Source organism: Arachis ipaensis, chromosome B02 (assembly GCF_000816755.2).
Source record: "Arachis ipaensis cultivar K30076 chromosome B02, Araip1.1, whole genome shotgun sequence".
NCBI classification, from domain to species: Eukaryota; Viridiplantae; Streptophyta; class Magnoliopsida; order Fabales; family Fabaceae; genus Arachis; species Arachis ipaensis.
This window is the reverse complement of record NC_029786.2, coordinates 81,259,763-81,269,937: the sequence shown is the minus strand read 5'-3', so window position 1 is coordinate 81,269,937 and position 10,175 is coordinate 81,259,763. Positions and strand designations below refer to the sequence as shown.

Here is a 10,175-nt window from a genome sequence, read left to right as displayed (position 1 = left end):
ATGGTGCCAGCGAAGCTTGGAGCTGCCGTCACCGTCAGGAATCAGAACTAGAGGGAGAGAGAGCTTGCGAGGGAGAGAGGAGACATGAGCTAGGGAGTCACGCTCTGCCACCGCCACCACTGCTACCAACTTCGCCGCCACTTCGCATCCTCGCCGTTGCACATCACCAATTCGGCTTCTGCTTCTGCTTCTGCATCTACATCTACTTCTTCTTCTGCTTCTGCATCTGTGTCTGTTTTTGCCTCTGCTTTGTTTCTGCTTTGCTTATGTTATGCTTCTGCTTATGCTTCTATTTCTGATTCTGCTTCTAATTCTACTTCTGATTCTGATTTTGATTTGTTATTTTTCTTATTTCATTATTGTTGTGTGTTGATTTTGTTGTTGAATTTGATGTTGTTAGTTTCTGAATTTGAATAATGTGTTATTATTGGTGTTATTATCAAAAGGATGATTTTGATACCAAATAAAATGTTAGGGACGATTTTAAATCCAAAATAAGAATAGAGACGAATTTGATTTTGACCCTAAACTTTAGAGACCAAAACAATACTTACCCCTAAATTTTATTATTTCTTGCAATTTATGATGTTTTTCTTTTATGCATTCCAAGTGGTTGTTAAAATGTCTTTCTTAGTTTTAGAGTAGATTTTGCACTCTTGACTTGAAATTTAGGACTTAGGTAACATTGAGTCATTGATGTCCAATATTGATTGGCGATTCAAGGTTGTTGGTTGGTTTTGTTTCCACTGTCGCTAGTCTTTTACTAAGCTAATTAATGAGTTGGCTAGGACTTGTGGATTAAGATCAATTATGCATATTTGACTTTTCCCCAATGTTAAGGGATGACAAAGTGGGATTAACTCTTCTTAATTACCATGTTTGGGGTCAATAACTTTGATAGGAACCTTTGACTCTCAATCCTTGTCAAGGTGCTTTTTTAGCACTTGAATTTTCTTGTTTGATCTTCACTTTTTTTGTCATTTAATTTCTTGTCTTTTGCATTCAACCACTTTTTCTCATAACCAATGATACGCACACCTCACTGCAATTCCTTTGAAAAATGACCTAAGATTTAAAACTCTCAGTTTTTATTGATTTGAATTGTGACACAATCTAAAATCTGATTTCGGCTATTAGTTGGTTTGGAACTATACTATTGACAAAGCAATTCTTTTGAGAAAATTCTGAACCGACATTTGCCCTGCGTCAAGTTTTTGGCGCCATTGTCGAGAATTGCAATGCGTGCTTGTTATTGGTTATTGTTAATATGTTAATATTGTGAATAGTTTGCTTTTTATTTGTTTTCTTATTTTTGTCAGTAGTTAGGAGTGTATTTTTCTTTATTTATTGATAGCTTTTATTTTTATTTTCTCTTTTTTCTATGAGTTCTCACTCTTTTAGTTTTGAGTTTGGTTGTAACTATGTTGTAGAAAATGGAAACTTAAATGATGGTTCGCATTATGGATCGAAAATCAATTGCAGGAGGAGCCACATTCCTATGGACAACTTTCATGGCAACAACCTCCTCCGCCTCGTTATGAACACAATCAACCCCATAATGTATACCAATACAATGTATATGGTGGCCCTCCTTGTGGTTATAAACCTCAACTACCATATGCCTATGAACCACCTCATCAACATTGCCCTCAACTATCATACTCACAAGCCCCATCTTTTCACCAAACACCTCCATATGATCCTAATCCATATCCACCACCACATCACCAACCTTATGTGCCTCAAGAACAACCATATGAACCATACTTAGAACCACCACTATTCTAATACAAATACTCCCAAGAACCTATTGAACCATCATCTTTATATACACCACCTCAATATTCCCACTCTTATGAACCACCTCCCATATATGAAGACTTTCTCCCACACTTTGAGTCCTCTATTTTACCACAACCCTCTATAGATGATACTCTCTGCTCCTTTTTTCAAGAACAAAATGAGGCGAAAAAGGAAAAGCAAGAATCAATCGAACATCAAAATGCTATCATGGCTACCTTAGATGAAATCTTAACCCACTTAGCCTCACTACATTCATACAATCAAGGCACTCCTGTTGATAAATGTGGAGAATCAACCAAAGAGCATAGTGTGGAAGAGAGCTTGGAGCTTTAAGAGAAAAAAGAGGAGCCCAAGTGTGAATTACAACAAGTGGAAAAGGTTGAATGCATTGAATTTGAAGAAGTGATTGAAGAGTTAGGAGGAGTTGAGTGGATTCCAAGATTGAAGGCATTTCCACTCTAACTAATGATCTTGTTGAGATTGTTGAACCTTCCTCCACAGAGTGTGAAATTGATGTTGACGAGGACTGTGCACAACCTCCGAGACATGAATTGAGTAATGAGAAAGAATTAGAAGAAGTTGGTGAGAAAGAAATATATAGAATTTGAGAAAGCTTGTCAAGAGGTGGAGGTTATCCAAGAAGAGAATAAGGGAGTGGAGATCACATCGCTAAAGCTGTTGGAAGCCTCTCTTCCTAAGTCACCACCATCCATGACATCATTTGCGTGGGTAAGAATCTTGTCCTTTAGTTTTATTAGTCCACTTGAATACAATTTACTAGAAGTAGATGGTCAACTTAGAGCTCTTTATGGATTAAAGAGCAAGAGAGAGATGGTTAGTAGTTGGCAACATAAATCAAAGCTCACTAGGGTTGAAACCTCAGGGTTGGAGTTCCGATGATAGTGCAATGCTCAATTCAATGGATCTCAGAGGATGATTTGGAATCCAAGGGAGAATTATAAAGTCTTGTCACCCAGATGGAACAATGAGAATCAATTAGAAGACAGATGCAAAAACAAGGTTTGGGAGTTCTTTACTTGTTTGAATGGTGTTGAAAGCTTGGTGCACTTAATTGAAAATTTTGGAGATCATTTGAAGTCCAAGCATTGGTGGAGGTTTAAAGATGAATTCAAGTATAAGCCTCCATGACAAGAGCTCACCAAATATCCAACTTAAGGACTTTAAATAAAAGTGCTAGGTGGGAGATACCCTACCATGATAAGATCTTCTAGTTTTTCCTCTTTGTATATAGTTTTTTACTAGTTTTCCATTTCTTCTTAACTGAATTTCTTGAATTTGCTTATTAGAATCAAGGTTTGGATGTGTTTGAAATTATTTTGGTTGTTTGTTATGTGCTTACAAGGTTTAATTAATCAAAAGGAGCCAAAATTGCTGTTTGCAATCTTGTGTACGCATAACTTATGCGTACATATCGTTCTCCAAAACTTGTCATATCATGCGTACGCATGGAGCATGCGCACTGTAACACCCTAACTACCAAAGCTCACACTTTCGGCTGCGCGACTCTGATAGCTCAGATATTACGACGACACTTATACTATTTAATACTAAAATATGAGCCTGTTTAAAACTTTAAACCGCAATACCGCTCCCAAAAATACTTTCGTTTGATAACGTACATTCACAGAATACCATACAACATACAAAAGTTCATAAAGAGTACATCCATATATATACACATATATATATAAATAATATTACAAGCATTAGACAATATAGTTCCTATCCCTCTTACAGAATATCTCAAGATAAAGGCGAGGGTACAAATAATAGTCTGAAGCAATACAGAGCATTTCAACAACAACTAAATAAACTCTTCGTGACTTCTGCGCCCATATCCTGAAAGGGGAAAAATGTAGGGGGGTGAGAACATCATCCTCGAAAGGGTTCTCAGTAGAGGGTTTTTGGGAATTACTGTAATAGGATACGTGAAGATAAACCGTACCAGTGATTAATAACTGTCTTATGCCTCTTTTCAAAAATAACGGTTTACAATAAATAGAAATCTGAAATCTTTTCTGAAAGAGGAACAGTTCAATTCTCAAAAACTCAAAAGCCTTTCAAAACAGTTTATCTATGCTGAACCAAAATAGCCTTTCATATTCTTCCAAACCAGAACACAACCAAAACCAACCATCGGTCCATCTCATTTCAACCACGGCCCTAGGCCAAACAATCCAACCATCAACCAATCACCACAATCCAACAGAGTCCCAGTCGCAAACACAGATAGGAAGTCAAGCACAAACAAACAGTTACAGCAAGTAGAACAAATAGCAGTTAATCACAAGTAATCATAAGGGCAAACCAAGTACAATATGTACACTCAAATAATGTCACATAGATGCATATGATGCATGCCTGTCCCTAGTGGCTGATGATATCATCTGTCGATTATAGAGCCAACCCGACAAGTCCTGGTAGCTAACCATTGAACTGTCCCTCTGTCGCGCATCCCCAACTCGAGTTATACTCAACATAATCATGATCATAATCATGATCCATATCCATCACCCTCACTGGTGAATATTCACGGGGGCGAGCTCATCCGGGGCTTTCACAGTGTCCGGCCACACTTACGACATAGGGTCAACAGAGTATCAAGTCTCAACTTGGAGCACGTGGTGGCTAGCCACTGCTACTACCCAGGAAAACTCGTATCTCAGATAGTGGAAGTGCAAAAATCACAATTATCAATATCTCAGCATATATGCATTCATTCTCAGCCATGGATCAACATCCATCTCAGCCATCCGGCTCACGGTTCAATCCAGAACCAGCCAATATTAATAATCATACACAGCCATTCCGACTCACGGTTCAATCCAGAACCAGCCAACATTCATAAATCATACACGACCATTTCGGCTCACAATAAAACAGCACTTCCACCATTCAACATCATTAAATTCATAAAGTCGGCATTTAAGCCATAAATCATTTTCTCAATTCATTTCACTTTGAAATCGAGTTTCAACTCTTTTCAGCCTTGGCTTTAAAGATCTCATTTCTCAAATCATCTCAGGCTCATAAGCCACTTTTACTCAAGGTAAATTCCCCTTTGAAAACAATGCCACTCTCGGCATCCTCTTTCCAAACTTCCATAACCATGGCAAGTTAAAGATTTATTTTGAAACATTCAAAATCACCCATTCAACAATGGGATTTTATAACAATTTCCTTGGCAGAGTCCCAAGTCTTTAGGGGAGGATAACATAACTCATTTCGCCAAATTCATTTAAAATCATTAAAACCTTGGCTTTCCGATTTGAGTAATAAAATATGATCTAAACCAAACCGAGTCACGTAATCATTTACTTCTTTCAAAGCCGTTTCCTTTACTTAGGCAAAACCAGCTTTAACCCCCATGATAAATTCTAAGCGTTTCAACTGTTCAAAATTGTTTTAGTCTTGCAAAAATTCAGAATTCAAAGAATACTTAAAACCTTTCGCAAAACATTTCAAAATGAAACTTGTCAATAGACATTCAGGTTCTTTCAAAGTCATTGAAACTTCTTTAATTGAAATCCCCAAGTCAAATTCAAAGGCATAAACCCTTTTCACATTCAAACAGCTTTAAAACACAAGTTTCATCTAAATAACTTTCTCCTGAAAGAGATACAATGCCTTTCTTAAGAAGCAAGACTAAATCACAATTTCCTCTTTACTAATTCATTTTGAAAACATGAATCATACTTTTCTTGATAATTCAAATAAAATAGTAGAAGTCTTTAACTCATCATTCTTCATAGGTGTAGGCATCCGTTTCTTCTTTTCTCAAACTGCATCCACTCGTGCTTCTTGCCTTTGGTTCTCCATCTACCTTTGCTCTGCCTCTGCGTATCCTGGTTTGTCATCACCGTCGTGGTCGTCGTGCTTGGGCTAGCCGTCTGCCTCTCCTTCTCCTCTGAATCAACTTCTACGTGTGCCAGAAAGCTTCGGGTCCGGTATATTGTGTTCAGTCCAGTGAGCATTTTTTCTTTCTTTCGTATTTATTTTTTCTTTCTTTTGTATTTATTTTTTTTCTAATTTGATGTTGAATTTGTTGCATGAGATTGGACCACTTATATTAAATTTTGAAAATGCAAAAACCTTCAGATTATGGTATTCTTAGTGTTGAGTCCAGGTGCTCAGTTTCTACCTTAGCTTACCGATGCATTTGCCGTAGGAAAGGCCTGTGGTGGTTTGGTATCTTGCTTCAGGTGTTGATTTTTTTATGATTTGGTGTTGTACTATCTTCTGTATTTCTTAGATGTGGATCATAGCTGATGTTTTACTTAGGTTAAATATTGTTTTTAGGTGTATGTTTTGGAACCTTTTTTACCTTAAATCTCCCCTGTTTCAAGTTGAGAACACATAAAACTAATGGGAAAAAATAAAAACAGTTAGTTGATAATTAGTTTACTGGCTTTGGTAAAGATGTAGAACAAGAATCATAAAGCTTGGAAGGGGAAAATATATTTTAGGTATAAGAACCATGTCTGTAATAAAAGTGAAAAAATATTTCTTTTTGCTGTGAGTCCTTTTCTATTGTAGTGAGTCTTATATATACATAAACATAATTAATTTTTATAATTGATCGGTGATTAATGATCCAATAGTATGACCGGTTCAATTGTCTGTTTGTTTCTGATAACTATGCTTTTTGCATCTTACTTTGTTAGGGTTTGTTATTTTGCATTATTTATTTTGATTTTTGAAAATCAGTTCACTAGTTCTTCCGAGTGACTAAATTTTTAGCTTCAATCGTTATATCAGATGTACCGGAACAATCTTTAAGTACAAGTTATCAATAAGTTTTGCAACCAATTTATAATTGATATTTGCCTTTAAAATACAACATAGTGAAAGGCTTGTAAAACATACCTTAAATAGATTTCACGTTCTAAATTTAGCTAGTTTATGTCTGAACATACATTCAAATTCTATTGGTTTTGGGATGGTAAGCTAGTTTTTACCTTCTCGTTTATAGAAAAATTCTTGTGGAAAGAATAAGCTCTGTGTTCTGGGCAGACTTGCAGCTGTTGCTTTTGCTGGTATTACATCAACTTTTGTAACTAATTTATTAAGTAAATGGTCAACTTAGCCCTTAAAAAATTACTCATTCTTCAAATTGGTCCTTGAAAGAATTTTTTAAACAAATTCGTTCTTTAAAGATTTTAAATTAGTCATGTTAGTCCTTCCGTCACTTTGTTTGTTAATGGTGTCAAAATTTGCTAATATAAGACATCAAGTGACACCCCAACATACTTCTAGGAGTCTTATTTGACTATTAATATGATTAGTTTAAGAAATTAGATCAAATCAAAACCTAATTGAAGAGATAACTTGAGACATTGGAATCCCTTAATTTGGGATTGATTTGATCTAATTTCATAAACTAATCATGTTAATAGTCAATTAAGACTCCTAAATGTATGTTGGAGTGTCACTTAACATGTTACATTAGCAAATTTTGACACCATCAACAAACAAAGTGACGAAAGAACTAACACTACTAATTTAAAATCTTTCAAGGACCAATTTAAAGAATGAGTAATCTTTTAGGAACTAATTTGACAATTTACTCGTAATTTATTCTTATTCAGTTTGGTGGCAATGGCAATGCATGTTTTAATAAGTTCTTTAATTAATGTTGATATATATGTCTAACTTATATAAGAATCTCCTCCTTGGTTACTAAGGACATGTGGATTAAGATGTTTCATGGTATATTGGTATGGCTTCTCAATGAAGCTTGATCTATGGGCTATCTTAGTAATTCACATTATCAAATGGGAAAACAATTTGGATTTTTGCATTTTACCCTATCTAAGGCACGGTATGGTAAGTAGAACAATGATAGTTACCTGTGCCTGCTGAAATTTCAGCTTTATTCCGTGGTTTAATTATTTTGTCGGTTTCTATAGTTTCACTAACTTTTCAATTAGGTCCCTGTACTTTTTTTTTCTTTTCAATTGAGTTTCTATATCATATCAGATTTTGTAATTAAGTCTAGCATGACAAAAACATTAAAATTAACAGAATATTTCATTAAATAAAACGAATATGTCTAACACTTGATCGAATATCCTGTACAATTTAACAGAATATTCTGTTAATTTTAACGTTTTGTTACTGTAGGGACTTAGTTGCAAATTCTGTTATGATATAGGGACTTAATTGAAAAGAAAAATAAAGTAGTGGAACCTAATTGAAAATTCGGTAAAACTGTACGAGAATAATTAAACCTTATTCCGTGCATTGGCACTTTTCTTTCAGTCAAATTGAACAACCTTCATGTTTGATGAAAATACTCATCTTATCTTTATATGACAATTTGAAATTATGGTACATTTGTTTGATCTTCATTTTGGATAGAATAGAACTGGTGTTAACACGCTGCATCAGGACTGTTGTTTTTACAAAATATGAATTTTCTTTTTTCAAAGCTTTAAAAAAATCACTTTTATTAGAATCTACTCAACAACCCATCTTAAATTTTTCAAAAGCTAAAAGAAACTAATGTTTCTTGTCAAAATAAGCTGAAATAGATACCTTCTATAATCTATACTATATCCAAGGCAGCTAAAGTTGCACTTTATAAGTTTACCTTCTACGATGGTAAAGGAGGTGAATATTCTATTTGATCATCAAATTCTAGAGTATTAAAATTGATTTCTTAATAAAGACTAATGAAGTCTACATAATAAGTTGCTTATGCTAATATCATGTGGATACATTAGATTTGTTTGGCATTTAGTTTTGCATACTCTCATCATTGTCTTAGATTGACAAAACATTTCTACTCTCTTATTTGGTTTAAATGCACACACAATTTAATATGACTTGATGATTTCTTATTGATAAAAGAGGGAACAATGCTACCTTCATATTTATTGTTACATATTGATAAGTAAGGAGCACTATATTCTCTTGTCTTTATTTAATATGACTTTATTTTGAACCTAACTGTGTTGATATTGGAATTGAACCCCATTCTCTCGGTTATACTTCTCTTAGCTTGATTAGCGAAAGAATCCATGTTTTGGTGTTCATGTTTATGGTTGTTGTCATCTTATTATCTGCGTTGTTGTTATGGTTGTTGTCATCTTCCATGATTTTTTTATCTCTTCATGTAAGAAAGTTAATTAGATGTATTTTGGATGATGTTTTTGTGTCTTTAATGACTTAAAACTTAAGCATGTACGAATTAGAATTAAGAAATGGAAATGGAAATGGAAATGAAAAGAGTACGATTTTTTTGAGAGATAATGATAGAATTTGGATTGGTTCAAACGAAGAGGAAGAGAGTAGAACCAAAACCAGAAGTATTTACCATGATCACATTTTTTCAACAAGCATACAACAATGGTAATCCTAGATGCGATAAAAAAAACGTGACCTAAAGACAAATCTGATAATAGTTAATGGTTATGGTTAAATATTGTAATATGAATAGTCTTTTACCCATAAAAATTATAAATAATAGCATTGGACGTGATAATTGTTAGAAAATAGTAAAAATTTTGGACAATAAGAAAGACATTTGTTACCCTTATTACATGTTATACGTAAACTTTTTCTTATATTTAAATTTTTTTTTGGTGACTTTTCTTATATTTAAATTAATGTATCATGTATATATCCTGATTAGGTAGATAAGCTATAATGCATGCACTCTTGATGTATTTAGTATGTACATGTGAAATAATTATCCTAATCCTAAAAATATTGGCTTTCACTCATTCATTTTGCTTGAATTATACCAATATTATGCTTAAATTTTTTGTTTTGTGGATTAAAGAGACTTTAAGATATCTTCCAAATTTAGATTTTGTTTTACATTCCAAAAAAATTCTTAGTTTCATCATTAAATGAAAAAATCCAATTTTAGTTGGATATAATGGATAACGGATAATGGATAGATAATAGAAAGATATCATGCCATAATAATAAATGTTTAATATAGGGATTTAAAATTTATATAATCTACTAAGTTAAAATTTGAGTTTAACCATAAAAAATTCTCAAGTGCTAAACTTCATAAATAAAATTTTATTACTTCTCAAGGAAGTAAACTAGGTAATAAAAATGTTTGTCGGGCATTATTGATAACCAAATATCAATTTTTGTAATATTTTTCAAAACCTTCAAAACAAGTTCAATCTAACCAGTTCAATGTCAAGGCTTTCTCAAAAACTCAAAAATCATTTACTCATAGATCAATCACTTTAAATCATTATTTTTTTTTAAAGTCATTAAAGTCCTTAAATCATAATTTTTTTAATTTGAATCCATTTTTGATAAGTTAAATTAAAAACCAAACTCACAAACCAACAAAATCATAAAATAGATTTCACTTTTTCTGT

The 10,175-nt window shown here is 33.5% G+C and overlaps 1 long non-coding RNA gene across 1 annotated transcript; it reads left to right on the top strand.

Annotated features, from left to right (window-relative positions):
• Positions 5,567 to 8,687, top strand: LOC107628411. The gene is made up of 3 exons (XR_001617772.2): positions 5,567 to 5,790; positions 6,797 to 6,877; positions 8,677 to 8,687. It is a non-coding gene; the product is annotated as an uncharacterized LOC107628411 (long non-coding RNA).